The following is a 10539-nucleotide window of genomic DNA, read 5'->3' as shown; positions in this document are numbered from 1 at the left end:
GAGATGGACACTGACTCTGGAAGATAATATCTCAGGTTTTTGGTAACTCGGTTATTCTTCCTTCTTCTTTCTTATGTTGGGAAAACTGGATTTAACCCTAGACTTGAAACTTGGAAAATATAATAGTTGAAATATTAATTGGCATCAAAATTTACGAACTTGATTATATTGGATGAATTTTTGGGTCAAGGCTAAACATATAGTAATATGAGTGTTGTTAGTTTTGAAGTCTTATTGTGGTTATTGATTTGAATAGATTGTATTGATTTGAAAGTACAAGGAAAGAGGAAGGCTCAAGTACCGGAGTGATTGCTCGATTGTTTGAGGCAAGTGAATTTCTAAACCTTTGTTAACTGTATGGAATTCGTGTATTTCCTTGTAATATGTGTTTGGGGGTAATGAGACTTGGTGATGGGTTGACTTGTCCACATTGATTAATTCTAATGATGAAAAAGGGGTAATAAAAGGCAATGTGATTAATTGTTTGTGTGTGATATGTTGAGAATGATTTGAAAGGCTTGCTGAATCATTGTTGATGTTGTATCATGATTGTGTTGTTGTGAATTGTGCAATGTTATGAAAATGGTCATCTCATCATTATTTGTGTGAACATGTCATTTGCATTGTTCTGAGACATGGTTGTGACAAGTGTTATGTGAATTGAGAAAGAATAAGAAATTAAAGAGTATGTACCATTTCGAGGGACGTATCGCGCGCCGCGATGGATACTATATTTTGAGGGACGTATCGCGCGCCGCGATGGATACTATATTTTGAGGGACGTATCGCGCGCCGCGATGGATACTATATTTTGAGGGACGTATCGCGCGCCGCGATGGATACTATATTTTGAGGGACGTATCGCGCGCCGCGATGGATACTATATTTTGAGGGACGTATCGCGCGCCGCGATGGATACTATATTTTGAGGGACGTATCGCGCGCCGCGATGGATACTATATTTTGAGGGACGTATCGCGCGCCGCGATGGATACTATATTTTGAGGGACGTATCGCGCGCCGCGATGGATACTATATTTTGAGGGACGTATCGCGCGCCGCGATGGATACTATATTTGTGATTGATGAATATTGAGCTTGTTGTTGAGGATATGTAATTGTTAGTGTGTTGTTGTTGAGTTGTGTGCTATCTGAATTATGAACGGTTAGGTTGGGTTGATTTAAAGCAGGTTGTAGTTGTGGAGGTTGTAATTGATGAATATTGAGCTTGTTGTTGAGTATATGTGATTGTTAGAATGTTGTTGTTGAGATATGTGCTTGTAAATTGTGAACTGTTAGGTTGGGTGGATTTTATGCAGGTTGTAGTTGTGGAGGTTCGGTTGGGGTGTAAGGAGTACCCGTATTCTATCCCCTTGACTTGTGTTTAGAGGTTTATTTGTTGAGTACTGTGTGGTTTGGTACTCACCCCTTGCTACTACATTTTTTATAGGTTACTATCTCGGACCTTTGTGATATTTTCTCTTCTCCTTGTCTGAGGTTTCTTGTGAAGGTTTGTAAGGTAGCTGCTTGTCATTTCAGCGGACCTTCTTTCTCCTTAATTATGATCTTGTTCTATTCTAGAAGCAATGTCATTTGAAACATGTATTTTCTTTCAACGTTATTATAACACATTAGAGGCTTGTACACGTGACAACCAGATTTTGGGGATATTTTTGAGTTGATTATGAAATTTCCGCATTTTATTGTAATGGTTGAGTTTTTAGGCTGACTTGTCTTGGTGGGATAAGACGAGTGCCATCACGTCCATTTTTGGGTCGTGACAGTTTTTATTTCTTTCACCCTACTTCCCCTCTCTCTTTCTCCACCTCATTGGTCCCTTTTAAGTTTTCACTTTGTTTGGTAGAATGTATTACAAAAAATAATGTATGTATTGACTATAGTTAAAGAGTTTTTAACGACTTAAAAATACATTGACCTCTCAAAACTTTTTCCACTGTATTTGTGGAGGTACTTTTTAAAATTCATAATTTTATAAATATAAATTAAGCAATGCATATTATTTTTAATATATCAAATCAAACACTGCATAAGACCATAAGAAATAATCTTAACGTAACTAATATCAAAATTACTAATGTCATCATTATTAGTATACACTATTCTAATACACGCAATCAAACAACCCATAAATTTCATCTCTCAACTTTGACAGAAAATCATTTATTTCAAAAACGTCTCATCTTTGTTATACATCTCATGGATTAGGGCAATATTCCTAACCATAAAAAAATTTGACAAATCATAAAGAAACATGTACAATTACAATCAAAATAGGAAAGATTAAAGAAATTTATCCAAGATATTTGTATTTTTCAACTTCTTAATAACAATATCAGATGCCAATATTGATTTCCAAAACATGTCCATATATACATAGATTTAGACAAACTTAATAGAAATGATGGAAAAAATAGTCACACAACTTAAAGGATTGATGACAATAACTATAACAATTAAAGATATCTAGACAACAAGCAATAAACACAAATTTTCGTATAATATTTTTAAGTAAACCATAGTCTAGGCTAAGGCTGGCAATTGGACAGGATTTTTTCCGGTCCGGTTCCGGTACCGGTAAGTCCGGTACCGATTGAACCGGTAAGGAATCGTCCTATAGGTATCGGAATCGGTACCGAAACGGAACCCAGTTTTTTATCCGGTTGATCCGATTCGGTAAGAACCGGTGCCGGTCCGATTCATGTCCGGTTGATCCGGTTCAACGGTCAATTAAATTTTTTTTAAAGTTGAACGTTATATATCCGTTGGGCCCTTTTAGCCGTTGGGCTGGGGCCCAAAACGGCTCAAAACAGCCCCCACCCCTCTCTAACCCCTTAACACTATAAATATACCCATATTTTTTCATTTAAATCACAAATTCACAAACTATTTCATAAACATCTTATAAAATCTCTTAATTTTCAATCTCTCATAAATTCATAATTATTATTTTTGTGATATTGACTTGGAGTTCGGATTTCGGAGATTTATTTGAAGTAAATCGGAAGCTTCAATTGGCATCTCTCAATTTCGGCTTTGGTTATACGTCTACTTTTACGTAAACGTTCGGTACATTCGTTCCAACTTTAATTTTTATTTTTTATTAATTAAGTTATTTTATTTTATTTTGTTATATTATCTTGATTTTTTTCATAATATTTAATTATTTTAAACTTGAACATGAATTTAGAAAGAAATAGTGCTAAAAGACCAATGTCGAAAAGAAAAAATAATAGGAGAGGAGGAGGAAGTAGTTCTAGTTCTAAAAATTTGGCACCTAGATTTAGAATTAATACTAATTATTATACTCATGTTGATGAAACTTCTTTTACACGAGACTCACGACCTATTGAATTTAATTCCGAAAAATATAGTAGATCATGAGACTTTAAATAGATGTTTTACTAATTTTGAGGAAGAATTAGATGAGGAAGTAGAAATAAATGACGAAGATGATGAGACCCCTACTCCTACTAGTCCGGCTATCGAATTATCGGAACAAGATGAAGTCCCCTCGTTACCTACTTTTTCAAAGGCCGCTGTACGTGTTAAAAGATCTTTAGTATGGAAATTTTTGGTACAAAATAAGGAAAAAACTATTGTTACTTGCACGAAATGTAAATTGACCATGAAACATGTGACTACGGGTACACAAGGGGAGAACGGGACGACTAAGAACGCATTTGAGAAAGTGTAATAAAGAATTTGCTCGCCTAGATGATTTAGAAAGGGCTAATAGAAGTGGAATACCCATACATGAAAATTCTATGGGAGTTGGAGGTTCTAATATGGTTCAAAGTGTATTAAATATGACTAACCCGGCTAGCGGAAGCACACACCGCACATATAGTAAAGAAAAAGATCGTAGATAATTAGCTAAAATGGTTTCTCTTTGTGGTTTGCCTTTTTCATTTCCTTCACATCCTGGTTTTATTCAGTATATTCGGGAATTGTATAACCCAGATTATGAAGGTATTCCAAGAAGTACAATTAAAAGTGATCTTTTTAAATATCAAAAAGAATATTGCCATTTTCTTCGTTGTTTATTTGTTTATTATGATGGTAGATTATCTATTACTTCTGATATGGTGGTAGTCCTAATGACAATGATTATTTTACAATTACTGTCCATTGGATTGACCATGAATGGAACATGCAAAAACGAATATTAGGATATAAATATGTTGAAGAAACTAAAACCGTTTCTTATATAGCAACAAAAATAAGCTCTATTTTACAATTTTATGGAATATGTGATAAAATAATGAGTGTCACTTTAGATAATGCTTCTAATAATTTAAAAGGCTATTGATTCTTTAAAATGTAGACTTTGTCCAATTGATAATGATTCTTTTCATATTAAGTGTGCCTCACATGTGTATAATTTGATAGTAAAATATGTTATTTCTCAATTTGGAATTTCTTGTGAAAAAATTAGACTTGCTAGTAATTGGATTTTTAAGCTAAAATAAAAGCTAGAATTATAGAATTAAAAAATCGTTGTAAAGAATGTGGACTTGAATATAGAAAAGTTCCAAAAGAAGTATGCACTAGATGGAATTCTTTATTTGAAATGCTTCAAGTTGCTTATATTTATGAAGAGCCGGTACAATTAATTTTTAATGCTCATAATGCGGACCCGAATTTGAGAATTGGCTATGAAGATTGGAAAAATACAAAAGAACTTATTGAATTTTTAAGTGTTTTTTATAAAGCAACAAATGCTGCTTCTGGTCAATATTATCCAACTATTTCTTCTGTTTTAGTAAATATTTGTGCTATTTCATCTAAATTTGCAAAATATAAAGGAAAGATCGATTTTGAAGTATTCCCCTTTGCTTTTTATGAATTGAAAAATTCAAAAAATATTTTTTTCCTATTCCTCAAATCTATTTGACTGTTATTACTTTCAACCCAAATTACAAATTAAAAGGTGTTGAAAGAATGGTTGAAAAGATTTATGCAAATTTAGAAATTAAAGATGATGAAACTCCTAGTGTTGAAGATTGTAAAAGTAGCATATATATAAAAGCTAGAGAGTTATATAATACATATAAATCTATGGAAAAAAATATTCCAATAGTTGAACCTCCATCTTGTAAACCTAGAAGCGATGATACGGATGATTGGATGGATGATTATCTTGAGCTTGAATCATCTACTAATAATGATTTTGATTTATATTTCAATCAGGCACGGGAAAAGATTAGGCATGAAGAAGGACAACTACAAGCTCCAATATTAGTATGGTGGAAGAATCGTGAAAATCAATTTCCGACCCTTGCTAGGATTGTTCTTGTTCGAGATGTGCTAGTGATTCAAGCATCATCGATCGCTTCGGAGAAAGCTTTTAGTGCGGCGAGATTTATGATTGGAGATCATCGATATTCATTAGCAAAGGATAGTTTGGAAATATCAGGTTTTTTCGAGATTGGGTCAATGCCGAAAGAAGAAATACCGGACTATCACAATTAAATAGCCAAATAGAAGACGAAATAGATGAAATATTTGGTGATAATAGTGATGATGGCATGGAAGCAATGGAAGAAGAACGACAAATACAAGTTCCAAAAAATGTTTCTTTTGAAATCATACAAAAGTTACGAAAAAGATTTTAAAAAAAGTTTCAATTGTTAGTACAATAATTAATATTCAATACCTAGATTATGTACTATTGTACTCTTTGTCTCTTTCTAATATTTGTATTGTACAATTTATTTATTTGAATAAATATACGGCTATTCGCCTTGATTTTCTTTTAAAATAGTCTCTTATATTTAATCCAAGTCATTTTAGAAATTTAATTTTCAACTATTTTAATATTAGTTTAAAATTTAAACTTTAATATAAAATTGAATTTTAAGGTTTAAACTTTAAATTCACTATAAACTTTAAACTTTAAAGTCAATTTTAAACTAAATTCAAATTTTCAATATAAACTTTAAAGTTTAAAGTCAATTTTAAACTTTAAACTTTAAAGATTAAAATCAATTTTAAACTTTAAAGTTTAAACTTAAATTCAATTGAAACTTTAAAGTTTTAGATTGAAGTATTTTAATAATATAATATTATATAATAATTAAAGTTAATAAAAAAATAGCGGAACACAATGATCCGGTAAGAACCGGTTCCAGTCCGGTCCAAACCGGTTCCTATCCGGTAACTAAGGGACCGGGTGGAACCTTTAGGAATTTCCGGTAAAACCGGTTTTGGTAAGATCCAATTCCGGTAAATAAATCCGGTAACGTGTCCCGGTTCTGGTAAAACCGGTCCTGTTGATCCGGTCCTGTCCAATTGCCAGCCTTAGTCTAGGCAACATGTTTTTTTTTCTTTTCTAAAGATCATCAATTTACATATCCTCATTTGGTGAAATTCTTTAAGTATTTTACAGAATAATGAATACAGAATAAAAAATTTTCATCGCATTTGATCACATTTATAAAGTAAGAACAATTCTCTATGATGAGAGTGTTGAGGTAACAGAGAAGCTAGATCACAATCATCTTATCTTTGATCTTTCATTCGTCGAGCACAATCTCATTCGACAACTTCTCATAATTATTTGCAAATTATACTTTTTGCTTTGTGAGCTTGATCGAAATAGGTGATGAAGAAAGATAATTTTAAATTGTTGTCAAATTCCTATTCAAAATGTGGCATGCATTAACTATTAACTTTGCAAAGTTCTGGGGAAATATGATGAAATATAGACAGTATTAATATTTAGGAGTGGATATCTCAATAGTCACTCAACTAATAGTCGTTTTCTCAAAAAGTCATATTTTTAGTTTAAGAGAAAATAAAATCATTAGTTGAGTGACCATAAGAGAAATTAAGCTTAATAAAACTCAAAGTATGTTTATAGCAGGACTTGTGAATTGGAAAGAATAATACCTGGAAGGGTTGTAGTGATTTTGGCCGGCATGTTGTACAACTTCAAAGGTTGTGAAGAACAACTTCAATATCTATTGTAGAAGCTCCGGAAGGAAAGATGTTGGGAAGGATGGAGAGAAAAAGGAGTTTGATAGGGATGTAAGAAGAACACGACGAATATGAATGTGTTATTTAGCGATTTAGCTAAAAACGATGAATTGTGGTGTGTTTTTTATGAACGCTTAACTATGTCTCATTGTTTAGAGCATAGGTGATCGTTTGCAAAACAATACCCAACTTTAGAGGTCGGGTCGAACCACAAAGATTGGAAGATGGAATCACTCACAATTGATTTTACAACTCAAAATAAATTAGCATAATGAATTCTCCACACATACACACACAACAAAATATGATCTATCAAGTTTGAAAAAGACTAGGAGTGTGTGCTTTGTGATTGGGGTTTCAACTCAAACAGGTAAAGTTAATCGTAAACAAATCGATTTATACATGAATAGCGTTTGCTCTTGGCTACATTCAATATTCTCCCTAACTATCAAACGCATAACTCTTGGATTCTCTTGAACTCCAAGACTCTAACCAATAAAACACCAAACATTGCTTGAGTAGATAGACTATCCCTAACTCATATCATTAAATGAGAAATTACTCAGATTACCCTCGACTCAAACCCATAGAATAATTTTACCAAGTTCTCACTATTGAGTCTTACTCAACTCCATTTTGCTTTCCCAAACTAAAATGGTGTTAGAGAGCTCAACCAATGTTTAATCACTGATTCTTAGATTAAAGCTGTAATGACCCGATCAGTCATTTTTGTGAATTTACCATTTTGCCCCTCCCAATATCGACCCTGAGTCTTTTATGATTGAGTTTGAAAATCTGGTTTTGAACTTTGATTTAAAAGTTGAGAATTTGGTAAGTTTTGAGTTTGAAAGGCTTATATTGTTAGGAAAGTTGTTTTTGGAGGCTTTTGGATTTTCAAGTGTCAAAATGGAATTTCGTCAATTCCATTAGTCCCGGAATGTGCAATCTATGCTACGAGAGTTGCCAATTTCAATTTCCGAGCCTTTGTGAGTATTTGAGGTCCTAAGTTGTGAATTCGTGGAAATTTAGCCTTTGGGTTGACTTTGGTTAACATTCGGGGTTCGAATGCTGAGATCGGGATTTTAAGAGTTTGGTTGGATTTGGGGGATGATTTTAGGCCTAGGTGGGGTCTTGGTTAATTTTTGAGAGGTCCCGAGCTTGTTTTAGCTCTTTTAGGCGTGAGTTAGTTCTTGTGGTTATCACGAATGTCGGTCAAGGAGACCTCAAATTTGTGTTTTGACGTTTCTATTGAGTCGAGAACGTCAAGTATCATTGATTTGCATATCTGATTTGTGTGTACGGGGTACCGAATGAATCCTAAGGGTCATTTCGATGTTTTGAGAGTTGGCTATGTTTACTGGTGTTGCAGGCCTTGCTTTTACGAAGGTCTTGTCGCTTAAGGTCGCGTTTTTTGGGGTTTAAGCCCCATTTTCTATTTTTGAGCTTGGGGAACCCTTGGTGACGATTTTCGGAAGGATTTTCTGTATTAAATCATTTGGGTAAGCTTCCTTGATCCTAAACCTTCATTTCCCTTTGATTATTTATGAGTTTTAACATCAATATATGAAATTTTGGTTGGTGAATGATGAGGTTTTTCAAGAACTCAAGTTCTTAGCTAAATTGGAGATTTGAACTAATTTTAAGTCCTTTTTCGAAATAATTATTCTAATGAGTTCCTAAATGATGCAATCCAGATTGCCTCAAAGCCATCCACACATGAACTTCAACGTATTGATGGATTGTTCACAAGGATGGAGGCTCTTGGGCTTGAGATGATGCCAAAGAGGGAATTACAGGCCTTGCTTGGTAACAAACGCGCTATGAAGGAGCTCCCAGTTGAGCAACACCATGTTTGGATGATAGCTTGGAGTGTGGGAGGTCTAACTAAGCAATGAGGAGCAAGTGAAGACGTTGCTCCATTCGGCGACCTGACAACCACTTCGGCGACTCGCCAAATTCCCTTGGCGAGGGTTCCCAGAACGCCTAAGGTTCCAAAGAGCTACAAAGGGAAGCTGCTCATTCGGCGAGCTGGAGACCATTGGCGCATCGCCAAGTGGATTGGGCGATGGTCCTCAGACCGCCCAAAGTTCCGGGAGTGGAGCAGGAACCATGCACATCCCTCGCCGAACCAATGGGCGGATCGCCAAGAGGATTGGGTGAGCCCGACTTAGCTTGCCCATTGGTCATTTCGGGTCACTTTTGGGCCCTTTAATATAATAATGTCCTAAAACTATAAATAGGTATTTAGGGGTTCATTTTAGGGTAGATTTGTTTGAAAATTATGGTTGAAAACGTGAAACTCGTATTTGAATGTTTGAAAGCTTGGTATAAGATTTTGCTGAACGTTGTTTAGAAACGTCGGTTGCTTGGGATATCGATTCCCTCGAGGTCATCGTAAGGGTTAGGTGTTTCTTGTTGGATTAACGAATTGAGGTCTTTGGGTTTAATATACCTTTAGGTTGCTCTTTGTTTCCTCTTTTTGTGTCTATCTATCTTTATTTCTTGTCTTTCGATTTCCGCATTATATTGTAGTTTCTCTTGTGAGAATTACATCATTTGGTATCAGAGCTGAGTCTAGCTTCGTTCCTACGAATCTAGTCTTTTGTTGCTACAAAAAAAAGTGTTTAACTCGTTTTTGAAGAAATTCTGAAATAGGTCTTGTTGATTTGAGTCTTCTTTGGAGTTTCCAAGGTTAGATTAGTGTTCCTTAACCTTATTCAAGTGTAAGGATGAGATTTGAAAGGGTTTCGTTCACTATTGAAGAAACCACCATTGGAGGTTAAAGAAGCTTGAAGAAGACAAGTGGATTTTGAAATCTGGAAGTTTTGGTTAGGAATTGAAGACTAAAAAGTATTGGGGTTTGTTCCCTATATATCAAGGAGAGCTTGTATCTAGAATTTCATGAAATTCTGAGCTAAAAATCTAGAGGGTTTTATTTTGGGTCTTCACAGTGTTCTTGAAGTTCTTAAAGAACATTCAAACCTTGAAAGAGAAGAACATTAAAAAAGGGAGGGTTTGATTCTAAAAGGGAAGCAAGAGAAAGTCTAAAAGTGTTTGCAAAAAGGGAATTTACAAAAAAAGGGTAAATACTAAAGGACAAGGGCAGAGGGGGACCACAAAGGTTCAATTTTTGGAGCTTTGCAGGTGCAGCTTTGGGACATTGGGCGAGCCCCGACTTGGATCGCCCAGTCCACTCAACGCCTCGCCCTTTGGGAAGCTAGGTCGCCGAGTTAACCTTGGTTTGGTTGGTGCCACTGGAAAAATTTGGTGGACTCAGCATGGTTCGCAGAGTCCAATTGGCGCACCGCCGACTTCCACCCAGATCGCCGAGTTGCCTTGGCAGATTGCCAAGTTTGGCGAGTTGAACTTCATGGTTGGCGAAGAAAACAGGCCATTTGGCAATCGAAAACTCGTTTTATGATCCTTTTCTCACGTTCTAATTCCTAGTTTCTGTTCTTTTGATTCTAGTTCGTTGTCAAGAATCCTAAACTGATTTTCAACTCGTAACTACTCTACTATTTGACTATTGGTTCTTGAATT

Source organism: Solanum tuberosum, unplaced genomic scaffold, assembly GCF_000226075.1.
Source record: "Solanum tuberosum cultivar DM 1-3 516 R44 unplaced genomic scaffold, SolTub_3.0 scf00012, whole genome shotgun sequence".
Lineage (NCBI taxonomy): Eukaryota > Viridiplantae > Streptophyta > Magnoliopsida > Solanales > Solanaceae > Solanum > Solanum tuberosum.
Note: the sequence above shows the minus strand (reverse complement) of the source record.